This window comes from Hylobates moloch, unplaced genomic scaffold (genome assembly GCF_009828535.3).
Source record: "Hylobates moloch isolate HMO894 unplaced genomic scaffold, HMol_V3 SCAFFOLD_7, whole genome shotgun sequence".
Taxonomy (NCBI): Eukaryota; Metazoa; Chordata; class Mammalia; order Primates; family Hylobatidae; genus Hylobates; species Hylobates moloch.
In genome coordinates this window covers 80,720,961-80,734,406 of record NW_026652282.1, presented here as the reverse complement: position 1 = coordinate 80,734,406, position 13,446 = coordinate 80,720,961, and positions in this window count along the sequence as shown.

Genomic DNA, 13,446 nt, shown 5'->3' with positions numbered 1-13,446 from the left:
CTAATGTAAATGACGAGTTAACAGGTGCAGCACACCAACATGGCACATGTATACATATGTAACAAACCTGCACATGGTGCACATGTACCCTAGAACTTAAAGTACAATAAAAAAAGGGAATGTAATAAAAGGTAAGGATTTTAGTAAGGTCTGTTTATGCAAACTCATCTTGGTATGGACTCTCCACCTCCAATGATAAAAGTTACTCTTCTTTCCCTTGCTTGAATAGGGAGAAAACACCATCACAAAGGGAAATTTATGCCCTGCTTTTATGCAGATGAAGGGAGAGCAAAGAATTCTTCCTGCATTTGTTGTTTCAACTGAAGAATGATGAGGTTCACAGATTTAGAAATGAGAGCTTTATTTCACATAAAGGGTTGCAGCCTGCAAGGTGGCTATTTTGACAGGCGGGGAAGCGTAGCCTCTGGCCAGAAACAGACACTTTGAGAGAGGAGCAAAGGGAACAAGAATTTACACTGAGCATGATGGCTAAATATCCATATTTAATAAGCTATAGGAGGAGTCATGAATATTTATGAAAGGAAAAATGTGCACATGCACACTTGAGCCTTATGCCCCTTTATGAGTCCCATGTACAAAAAGTGGCAGCATTAGCATGATCTGAGGGTGGAGTATTTGGCCCTCTGACATCAAAAGGTGAAGCAGTGATGAAAACTGTCACTGCACATTCTCCACAGACAGGCCAGAACCACTCCATGGACAGTGGTCTCTTATCAGGGAGGAATGCTGGTTGATTGTTGTGGCAAGACCACAAAAGGGAGAGGCAACATAGACAGTTGATTGACATAAGCAGTAGAGCCTTTCAAAGGGTCTGGCTTTGTTTAGCCCTTAGGGAAGAAAGCCTAATGGCCATCAGTGAGGGATGGAATATAACAAGGTGTGTCCAACCTCGCATCTCATCATGACCGGGAATAGCTTCCAAGGTTTCTCTGGGGTCTCCTCAGTCAGTTGGGGGGCTTTGGATTTCGTTTTTATTCCTCAGTCGATTTTCAATTGCTTTCAGGTCTAAATAAGCCTCATGCAAAAGCGGCATATTTTGGTATGGCGTATTCTAATCCCCTTCACTAGCTTTTGTTATGTGTTTTCCTTTTGACTCTCCAACTAGATTTTAAAGTCCTAGAGGATGGTTCTTACATTTCTTTCTCCATACTACAATGTCTAGCACTGTGTTCTATGCAAATAGGAGTGACTCACAGATAGCCAAAAGAAGAAAGAAAGAAATGAGTCCTCATTCAATAGTAGAAACTCAAATATCAAAATTGTGAACTCATAGCCATGAAAAGATTGGATTTATTAAAAATTGATAGTGTAAGTCAAACAGCATTAGTGATCTCCTACTCGAAAATATTGGTAATGACAACAGATGATTCAGCAAAATAAAAAAAAAGGTCAAACTAATGGCTTTACCTGGGCACAGCTTTGGTTCTCACACTTGAGATTTCTGTGAATCACTTTGCCAAATTTATTATCTCTCTTTACCACCAAAAAGCTTCCTTCATAATTTTTGCTTTATACACATACTAATTTTACTATTATTTATTTAATATATTTTTTCTTTAAATTACTTAAATTGTTTTTATTTATTTGAAAAGGAGAGTTTACATCGTTACAGTAAATGCAAACCAGTATCATTTGCCATAAATGAAAGGCAAGAGTAAAAGTAAATGCAATGAAAACAAAACAATATTCTTAAAATCTAGCTAAATTTTGCTGCCTGTGGCTTTGAGGTCTGTTTTTCCTTTGTGAAAAGTTTAATTAGAATGTGTCAGGTAAATGTTCAAAACAAACTTATACTAAAGTGAGAATGGAAAAAGAATGTAAAAGGCAAAGCTTTCTCATTATGTAATCCTGTATAATTTAATATCAATAGCATTTGTGGACCACCTGAAATTATTTTGTGCACCACCACCACCTTTGGCAAAGCACTAGCATAGGTGATTAATGGAGAACGGTTTCTGGTTCCTCTAAGGTCTAGAGCAGTGTTTCTCAGTGTGTAGCCTCTGAATCACTTGCATCACAATTACCTATGGGTACTTCTTTTAAAACTGGGGAAGTAATTAATGAATTGCTACTTCATCAGGAAACTGGAACAAAATAAATTATATTTTAAAGGAACACTCCCAGGCGATTTTGATGTACAATAAAATTTGAGAAACAGGGCTGTATTGTAGCAATTATTGAAGAATATGGAATCCACTCCTATAGCAGTTCTGTAGATAAAGAAAAGGTGCTGAAAAGTGGAAGGAGAATTTGACCAAAGCAGGTAATCCCCCAGGACCAAGGCTACAGCCTGGGAGGTAAAGCATTGCATTTAACTGGAGTGTTTTAATTCCAGAATAAGATTTAAGAAAAAAGAATAAGAAAAGGAGAATGAAAAAGGAAGTAAAGGAGAAAGGAAGGAAGGAGGGAGAGAGGGAGGGAGGAAGAGAAAAGAGAGAAAGAAGAAAGAGAGAAAGAAGAAAGAAAGAAGAAAGAAAGAAGAAAGAAAGAAAGAGAAAGAAAGAAAAAAAAAGAAAAAGAAGGAAGGAAGGAAGGAAGGAAGGAAGGAAGGAAGGAAGGAAGGAAGGAAGGAAGGAGAAAAGAGAAAAGGCTTACCAGCAATGAGGGAACAAAAAGATCCACTGAAGAAAGGGGTTGATTTACAGTAAAAGATGAAAGGGATTTAAAATGCGGCTTTGCTAAGTGGTCACTAAGCAAGGGTGTGATAACAGTTTACAGAATGTTTAAATCGTATGTTAAAAAGAAGAGGAGGAATTTGTTAAGCAAGAACAAGGAGGGATAATTAGACATTAAGAGAATGTAATTGACCAAATTCTCATTCCTTATAACTCAACCTAAGCATTACTGCTCTGCATACTGTATCCAACTTCTGTCCTAAGGGATATGCTCTACTGATCTTCCCCGGAAACAAAACCAGCCTGAGTCTTGCTCTAGGGTCTATCCTTTTGTTGGACCACACTCCCCCTAACTCCCTGGCCAGTGTGGCTGTTTAACATTTACACCTTTTCCAGAGTTGCAGCCTCTACTCCTATAGGGAAAAGCGTGTAGGTCTAGTAGCCTTAACACATCAGGAGCTTCCTAGAAGAGTCTGTAGTGAAGCTAAAGAGATCTCCTCCACTTGAGGGGCTAAGAAACTGATGGGCAATAGGGCCAGACTCTGGCAAGCTGGCCAGTTTTAAATTTTGCTCGACACTCTTTTGTGCCACCCCCAGCTCCAAGTTCCAAGAGGTCTCTGAATATGTAAGTGTTCCTTCTGCAAGATGAAAACAATAGAATAGACACCATTTATATACAGAATGACTTAATATGTTACCTCTGGACTGGGGACAGTGATCACTTTAAAAGAGGACTGTGGAAAAAGAAAGATGCATAAACCAAACACACAAATTCTAAAATTAGAGTTTTCAGCACTGAGGCACCTGAATGCTAAGCTTTTGAGGAGAAGAGGAGCACCATCAATAGCTCTCAGTTGACATTAGTGATTCTAAACTGCTACCCCAAAATCCCAGACTGGTCAATGGCACCAGAGAATACCAGATGTAGTAGCAGTGCCTCATACTAGCCTCTTCTGCTCCTTGTCAATTCAGAGACATCATCCTAGCTTACAGAGAGCACTTCCTGAAGGCCTGGCATCATAGCGTAGCAGTACACAACTTTAAATGCTCAAAATTGTATTCAGATTCATATAAGAATCCACATGTACCACTTATACTTTCCCTCCCAGTCCTTTAATGGTTTTTTGAGATCTCACTTTGCTGTGGACTCACATGAGCTTAGAATGATGTTCAATCAGCCCAAAATGTCCTGACTGAGAGGGTTATTAAGTTAAGAAATGTGGCATAAGTGGCATAATTTGACACTCCGGCTAGACTGGCCTGAGAAGGAGAAAGGCTTAAAATACACCACTTGATGGATGGCCTGCATCGTTGCTGGGTCTCTTCCATCTCTATGTTTTATGTAATGAAGTAGCACTGTACTTTCCAAGGAATTTCACATTACTGTAGAAGATTCTCTTTTATTGTGTTTTAATTAGATTTAATATAGAACTTATTTGAATGTGTCCTCTTCATCAGCAGAATAGTGTTTCTATCTGTAGTAGATAAAGCAAAGGATTAATTCCAAAGGTTGTAAATTGTTATAGTGGATCTGTGTTGCTTTTGTCTATCCACAAACTTACCTCCTTCTCCTGGGAGTAGAACCCTTCTTTCCTATGGGGAAACACAGTTTATATTATTTTAATCTTAGGGTGGTCTTATGAGACAAGGGTGGTCTTATGACCCAGATCTAGCCAAAGTACTCCTTTTTCTTGTCCCCAATGATTCGTCCAGGGATGAGCATATGATTAAAGTCAGGCTAGCCACAGTATTTCTGCTGAAATTGCTGCGAAACATCTCTGGGGTGGCTGATGGTCACATTCTCTCACTCCTGTGCCTCTATGGGGAGTGGGGATGGGGCTCTGTGAGAATGAAAACAAGTAGAAGTGGGAGGTAGAGAAAGAATTGGAGCTTCTAGATCTAGCTGTGTCTACAGCTAATGAAATGCCCCTCTGACTTCAGAGGTACATTCCCCATTACATCCACTTTATTTTGCTTAAGTTAGTTTGCATTTGACTTCTGATACTTGTAACCAAAATATTCCCAAATTACACATTTCCATGTCTACTTAGGATAAAAGAAATTAAATGTAGAAGTATACCTTGTTTTATATAATTGGTGCCTTTTTCAGAAGTTCGGAGTAAATCTAAATTTTATGAAACAAATCATACTATAGCAAAAATAACACATTGCTAAGAGGAGACATGTTGGGGGGTCTTTCATAGTACAGTTTGTTTGTTTGAAGGAAAGGTGTTACAACCTGGATAGAAAGGTGCAAATGACTCACAGTGAATCAGGGAGGGCTATTGGGCTGGCTTTCATGATCCATGAAAGATGGTGAAGACTTTAGTAATTGCATTACTTCCTGGGTTTGATTCTCATCCTGGTAGGTTTAGAAATTTGATTTGGTTGGTCCACTAAGATAGGATTTGTCCCTCAGGGAAGAATTCCCATTAAGCAAGCTCACAGAGACTAAAATAGAAAACTAAAATGCCAGTTGATTAATGGACAATGAGAAAGACAATCATTCATTGGACCAGAATCCTTGGAACAGCAGGTCATTGCATTCTGTTCTTTAGGACATATGTTGCATCCTGATAGTCTGGATTCAATCTGCAGATGCTTTTTGTAGGCCTGTGGTATAGTATATAAGGAGTTTGAAATTAAATAAAGAATCCTAAAACTTCACATAAAAATCTGGATTTCCAACTTCTCTTGAAAAGCCACAATACCCACCAACACTGATTCTTCTTTCTGTGGCATCAGTTGCAAGGGTCTGAGTAGGATCTGAGTCTTTTCTATGGGACACAGACTCTCTAATATATTAGTGTACACATCAGGCCCATTTTCTTTATTTATATCTTTGTTCTGGCTTATATAGGCATTTGAGTTTGATACATTTAGAAAGGAAAACTACATGTGAAACCATTAAGCTCGTTCCTTCCCCCAACCCATGTAGATTGGTTCAAGGGGTGATGTGAGTGAAGCCAGTGCAATTAGTGAATCTGAGGAGTTTTGCTGGAAATGCTAAGGCAAAAATGCTTACTTTTTTCTGCTGCATATGAAAAAGGAAACATGTATGCTGGGGTGCTGCTGACAGCCATCATGGGGCTATGAAGGAAATAAGTCTTATGATGACAAGTTGATCAAGGAAGACAGAAGAAACATCAAAAGAAATAGTGGCTTCTGGGACTTGATAGAACTGCAGGATCAAGCCTTACCTAAAACTACTTTGGAATTTTCAGCTATATAGGATTATAAATTATCTTCATTATTTAAATTGCTTTGAGTTGGATGAATTGCCACAAAAAGTATTCTGACATAAGAAAGATACTTTTTTCCCAATAGAATCTCTAGCAAACCATTGTTACTCATGATAGTGTGGAAAATCATGAGGCAAAAAGAGGTTGAGAATTGCTATTCTCAGCTACAAGATAATAAAATTAGGGTTCAGTTCACTTGCTGAATCCCAATGTTAGTCCTACCTTCATGAGATTGTACCTAGTTCATCTGGATTAGACTTTCGGATCTTCCCAAACTCTTTAGAACTTATAAAGATCTGACATTTGAAGTCCATTGTATTTTCCTAATCTCCAAGGTTTGTGTGAGATGATTTATAGCCTTACTCGTGTACTGTGAATAAGAAGAGCATATATGACTGCAATGGCATGTACTCTACTTAACACATAGAATATTTTCAATTTCAGGAATATATTTCTTACCTAAAGAGTTATTATTTGGCAACTCAATCCAAAGTATAGATAAAAATCAGGAAGAAACTACAATATTTTCTATGAAGCCCAATTATATATAATGAAATTCTTGCAAGAATATACATTGATTTAGTCAGAGGACTTCCCTCCCCCTAGGTCCTTAGAGCTGTTTACTCCTATTTTACACAGAATTCAAACAAAAGTGATGTTCTGATTTCTTAGGTCATAAGAGTTTAGAAGTAGTACACTGGAATTGTGTGTGAAGGTGGTATTGTTAGACTGAGGCAGTGCTGACCACAAAATGAAGTTATAGTTGACAGTGGTGGATGGCACTAATGAAGGAGAGAGAGAGACAGAGAGAGAGAGAGAGAAGAGAAAGGAACTCAGAAACCACAGCATTATCATAGGGCCAGAGAGTCTGAAATACATGAACTGGCTCTGAAAGCAGTGTAATATGTACAAGTTAGCACCATAGTTGATATTCACTTTGATGAGCCTGATTAATCAGAAACCTAAATTATGTTCAGTGGCTTTTATTTAAGAAGACGTCTCTCCATGCCATATATTTTAGAAGTATTTCTTCCCCCAAAATTAAGCTTGTGGCTTTCAAAGGAATAAACTTCAGTTATAAGAAATAACTCAGCTCCTGGCATATGGTAAAAACTATATTTACCAGAAGCTTGCAAATTTATTTTGCCTTCTTGTGGATAACATGCCTACTGATTTGCAATTTGAGAGAGAGAGAGAGTGTGTGTGTGTGTGTGTGTTTGTGTGTGTGTGTGTGTTTGTATCTGTTGAACAGATCATTTATGTGGAGCATTATTTATCCACAAAAATGTGGTGTTAAGATATCATATTTTTCAACTATACGTTAAGCTATATAGTGTGTTAAAAGATTTTTCTCCAATTCCTGATTGTATTTATGTGAAAAGTCTTACAAAAGCATGAAAATAAAATAATTTCCCTTTATTTTAAAAATAAAATAGGTTAAATTAGAGCTGTTTAAAAATATAGAGAGAGGGGCCAGGCAAGGTGACTCACGCCTGTAATCCCAGCACTTTGGGAGGCTGAAGCAGTCGGATGACTTGAGGTCAGGAGTTCAAAAGAGCAGCCTGGCCAACACAGTGAAACCCCATATCTACTAAAAGTACAAAAATTAGCCGGGTGTGGTGGCACACGCCTGTAATCCCAGCTACTCAGGAGGCTGAGGTAAGAGAATTGCTTGAACCCAGGAGGCAGAGGTTTCTTAAGTGAAATTCTACCATGCAAGAATTTACTTTGGCATAATTTCTACAGCCACAAGAATTTGGTTTTAGTTATATGGGTAACTTCTGTTGGAGATAGTTTAAAAAGAAGGGAATTTGATAAGAGAAAAAAAAGCAAATGGTTGAGGAAAGATTGGCAGATAGGTGAGGAAGAGTAATGGTTTTACAATACAGCCATAAAAGAGAGAACATGAACCCTGACCTTGGAGTTGCATCCATTAGCAAGAAAAGGACTGAGACACATGAAATGTTTTCTGGAATCATGATGCTGTCTGAAAATAGAAAGGCACTACACTGATATTTAGAGTCTTAAAATCAGAAAAGTACTTTTCAGTATGGAGGGAAACACACACACACATCAAATTGTCACTTAGTAGGCATATTATCCACAACAGAGCAAAAATGAATTTGCCATTGTCTGATAATTTTGCGAGAAGATCAGGGATGGATCAAATTTTATTGGCCTGAAGTTTGGAAGGCTCTCTTTCAAGAAAAGAAAACAAAATTATAAATATAAAACTAGACATAAAATGCACGGTAGCCTGAACCAAATGAGGTTAAATATCCTACTTTTGCAAGTTTTACAAATTTTACAAAAACATATGACCATGTGAACACGTTGTCATGTAAACACTCAAGCCTTAGAAGGTGCTCCTGCAAATGAGGGGCCTTGAAGCATAAGCTGCATTAGCTTCATGGGGGCAAATTCACCTCTGAGGAAGGTAATCCTTCGTGTCCAGAAAGTAAGTAATAATAAATATAAATTAACTGTACAGAACCATTTACTATTAAGTGTGTATACCCAGAGTTAGACAAACCATGAGGTTTGAGGGCCCAAACCTTCAGACTGCCTATTCTGCCCAAGATTTCTGACACCAACTTCAAGGATTTAGTGTGTAACTACAAAGTTAGAGGGCACAGTCCCCAAGACTGTCTTTACTTCTGACATCAGCTGCATGTTCAGGGGTTTCCCAAAACCATCTTTAGTTTGATAATTCACAATAAGGACTCTTAGAACTCACTGAAAGCTACTATACCCACAGTTATAGTTTTTAAGGGAGAAGAGTACAGCCACAAAGGAAGAAACACATAGTGCAGAGTATGAGACAGTCCTAAACACAAAGCTTCCATTGTAGTCAGTAGGCATTACCCTCCCAGTGTAGATGTGTGATAATACACACCAAGTGTTTCCAACCAGGAAAGCTCACCTGAGCATTGGTGTCCAGAGTTTTTTTTTGTTTGTTTTTTTTTCTTTGAGACAGAGTCTTGCTCTCGTTGCCCAGGCTGGAGTGCAGTGGCACGATCTCAGCTCACTGCAACCTCCACCTCCCGGGTTCAAGCAATTCTCCTGCCTCAGCCTCCTGAGTAGATGGGATTACAGGCACCTGCTACCACACCCAGCTAATTTTTGTACTTTTTTAGTAGAGACAGGGTTTCATCATGTTGGCCAGGCTGGTCTTGACCTCCTGGTCTCAGGTGATCTGCCCCCACCTTGGCCTCCCAAAGTGCTGGGATTGCAGGTGTGAGCCACCACACCCGGCCTATTTTGCTTTGTAGAGACAGAGTCTTGCTCTGTCACCCAGGCTGGAGTGCAGTGGCCCTATCTTGGCTCACTGCAACCTGTCACTCCTGGGTTCAAGCGATTCTGCTGCCTCAGCCTCCCAAGTAGCTGGGATTACAGACATGTGCCACCACGCCTGGCAAATTTTGGTGTCCAGAGTTTTTACTAGGATTTCATTATATAGGCATAATTCATTGGTTGGTTGCCCATGTGGTTGAACTCAATTTCCAGCAACTTCCTGGAGATCAGACTGATACCACATGGTCTAATGGACCCATGATGAGTCACCTCATTTGCATAAACTATCAAGTGTGATCTGAGGGCCCCACCATGAATAACAAACATACTCGTATCACTTTAAGGAACTGCAAGGGTTTAAAGGTTACCTCCCCAGGAGACAGGAACAAAGGCCAGACCTCTTCGGGCAAGGGAAAATTCTTTACTACACAGTATAAATTACGACTAATATAGTCATTAGTATACTGATAAATTTATTTTTATACATTTAAAAATATTCATAATTGCTTCTATAGATCACTATGGTTCCCCAACTCTATTTTTCTTGTAGGCTTATAAATTCCTCATGTACATCATAGCTGCCAGGTTGCGGGAGAAGAGATTATTTTGTCAATACAATTTAGGTCATCTCTACAAAATCTGACAATTTACAACTGTGACAAATGTCAAAACTCATAGAACTGATTTCATTTTTGTATTAACTATTGAAAATGACAGCAACACATTTAAAAATAAATTTAAGCAAAGAAATAAATTGATTGGCCCAAATAACTAGAGTATCTTGCAAGGTTACTTTAAGCATAGCTAGATTCAGGACTTCAGAAAATATTATCAGAAGTCAATTTCTTCTAATGACTCAGATGTGATTTCACAGTCTACCAGGAGGAAAAGAAATTACTTGTTCCCAACAGCCCCAGCAAAATTTTGGCAGTTATCGCATCCTTGGGTCACAGGCACTTGCTGACCTAATTACCTTGACTCTGATTTACCAGGCCCACAGGATCACATTTCCCAAATCTGTAATCTGGAAGATGGAATCTGTCCAATTAAAATGACAAAGATTGAAAGTCTTGCTGGAGGGTAGTTACCTAAAGGAATATGAAGCTGTTGTTATTAAAAGAAGAGTGAAGGGATGTTGGGCACATGAAAACAACTACCCTAATAATGTGCCCATTATCAGATGATCAGATAAAAATAGTTACTTCAATCATACAGTATTTTTTTCATTTTTGAGCAATTTTATTGATATAATGTGTATATAATAAACTGTACTCATTTTAAGTGTACAGTTCTATGAGGTACTCACAAATATATACACCTGTGCAACCACTACTATGATCAAGATAAAAAAACATTTCTTTGACCCCTAAAAAGTTCCCTCATACCCCCTTACAGTTCATTACCATTTCCACCCCAAACCCAGGCAACCACCTTATATGCTTTCTATCAATAGGGATCAGTTTGTATTTTCCAGAATTTAATATAAATAAAAACATAACATATGCACTGTTTTGTGTATGGCTTCTTTTACTCAGCATGTGTTGAAGATTCACCCATATTGTTGCAGGTGTTAATAGTTCATTCTCTCTTGTTGGGTATTATGTATAGCATTGTGTGGATACACCTAAGATTGTTTATCCATTTCCAAGTTCAGGTATATCTGGGTTGCTTCTTGTTTTTACAACAATTAATAAAGCTACTATAAACATTCATATAGAAGTCTTTTTTTTTTTTTTTTTTGAGACAGAGTCTTGCTCTGTCGCCCAGGCTGGAGTGCAGTGGCGCAATCTCGGCTCACTGCAAGCTCCACCTCCCAAGTTCACGCCATTCTCCTGCCTCAGCCTCTCCGAGTAGCTGGGACTACAGGCGTCCGCCACCACGCCTGGCTAATTTTTTCTTTTTTTGTATTTTTAGTAGAGACGGGGTTTCACCGTGGTCTCGATCTCCTGACCTCATGATCCGCCTGCCTCGGCCTCCCAAAGTGCTGGGATTACAAGCGTGAGCCACCTTAATGTGAATAAACATTTTTGTTTCTTTGAATAAATATCTAGGAATGGACTAGATAGGAGGTATGAAAGGTGAATGCTTAACTTTAAAACAAACTGTCAAACTACCAAATATTTGTACAATTTTATATTCTCACCAGCAGTATATGAGAATTTCAGGTACTCTGGCATTCTCTCCAATATTTAGTATTGCAGTTTTATTTTTAGCCTTTTTGTTGGGGATATAGTAATATCTCATTGTCATTTTAATTTGCATGTTTCTGATAACTAAAGATGTTGGGCATCTCTTTATGTGTTTTGGGCCATTGGTATATATTCTTTTGTGAAGTGTCTATTCAGACATTTTTCTCATTTTATATTAAAATTTCCTCTTATCATTGAGTTATAAGAGTTATTTTATTTTCTGGATGAAAGCCATTTGTCTGACATGTTTTGTGATTATTGTTTTCTACTCTGTGGCTTACCTTTTCATTTCTAAATGATAGCTTTCAAAGAGTAAAGCTTTTGACATTTTCCAAGGTCTCTGTTTTTGTGTGGTTTATGCTTCTTTTCTGGGAAAATTTTGCCTACTCTGATGTCTTCTACGTTTTCTTCTAGAATTTGTATACTTTTAACTCTTACATTTAATTGTATGGTTTGTTTAGATTTTTCAGTATGGTTTTAGGTAGGAATAAATATTCGTTTTTTTCCATACAGATAAGCAGTTGTTTCAGCACAATTTGTTGAAATGACTTTTCTTTCCACCATTGAATTACCTTGCCACCTTTGTTACAAATCAATAGGGTATATATGACTGACTCTATTTCTGGGCTGTTTCTGTTTACTAATCTACATGTCAATCCATTCACAAAAACAATATTATCTTCTTTACTGGAGCTTTATAAGTTCTGAAATCAGGTGGCATAAGTCACCCAACTTTATTCTTTTTAAAATTGTTTGACCCTTTTAAGCCATTGTATTTTCTTATAAATTTTAGAATTAACTTACATGAATTTGTATAAAGCATCTTGCTAAAAGTTAGATTGGAATTGGGTTGAATCTATACATCAACTTGGAGAAAATTAACATCTTAGTAATATTGAACTTACCCATATTTCAATGTTAAGTCATTTAGGTACTTTTTCATTTCATTTAGGTATTTTTTAATTTCTTTAAAATTGTTTTAAAGTTTTCAGTAGCCATATAATCTTTTGTTAAATTTATCCCAAAGTATTTCATGGTTTTGATGCTATTTTAAAATAAATTATATTTTTATTTTATTATCCAACCATTTGTTGCAACCATATAGAAACACACTTGATTTTTATATATTAACTTTATATCACGCTGTTGTGAGAGCCCTCAGCTAAATTGGGATTCCAGTACCAGAGCAGCTAGCAGTCCTGTGCTAACAGAAAAGAAAGGGGAGCAGACCATGAGTGTTTACAGTGTGCCTTGCAGAGAATACTTCTTCATTTTTTTTTTTTTTTGAGAGGGGTCTTGCTCTGTTGTCCAGGCTGGAGTACAGTGCCATGATCTTGGCTCACTGCAACCTCTGCCTCCTGGGTTCAAGCGATTCTCCTGTCTCAGGCACCCGAGTAGCTGGGATTACAGGTGCACACCACCATGCCTGGCTAATTTTTGTATTTTTAGTAGAGACAGGGTTTCTCCATGTTGGCCAGGCTGGTCTCGAACTTTTGACCTCAGGTAATCCACTGGCTTCAGCCTCCCAAAGTGCTGGAATTACAGGCGTGAGCCACTGCGCCTGGCCCAAGGATACTTCTTTTACCCGGCGAAAGACCTAGTACCTAGATGTCCATCCCAAGACTAGGAGTTCCCCATATAGGAAATTTGTTTATACTGGCAAATGTCCTTGCAGCCCTTGTAGTCTATTAAGTGTGCAATAGCATTATGTCTAAAGAAAAATTACATGTTTTAATTTGAAAGTATTTTATTGCCTGAAAAATGCTAACGATCATCCACGCGTTCGGCAATTCATAATCTTTTTGCTGGTATAAGGTCTTGCCTTGATGTTGATGGATGCTAACTGATCATGATGGTGGTTGCTGAAGGTTGGGGTGCTGTGACAATTTTTTAAATTAGACAACAATGATGTTTGTGGCATTGATTGACTGTTCCTTTTACAAAAGATTTTTCTGAAGCATGCAATGCCATTTGATAGCATTTTACCCACAGGAGAACTTCTTTCAAAATTGGAGTCAATCCTCTCAATCCCTGACACTGCTTTATGAGCTAAGTTTACATAATGTTCTAAATCTTTTTTTTTTT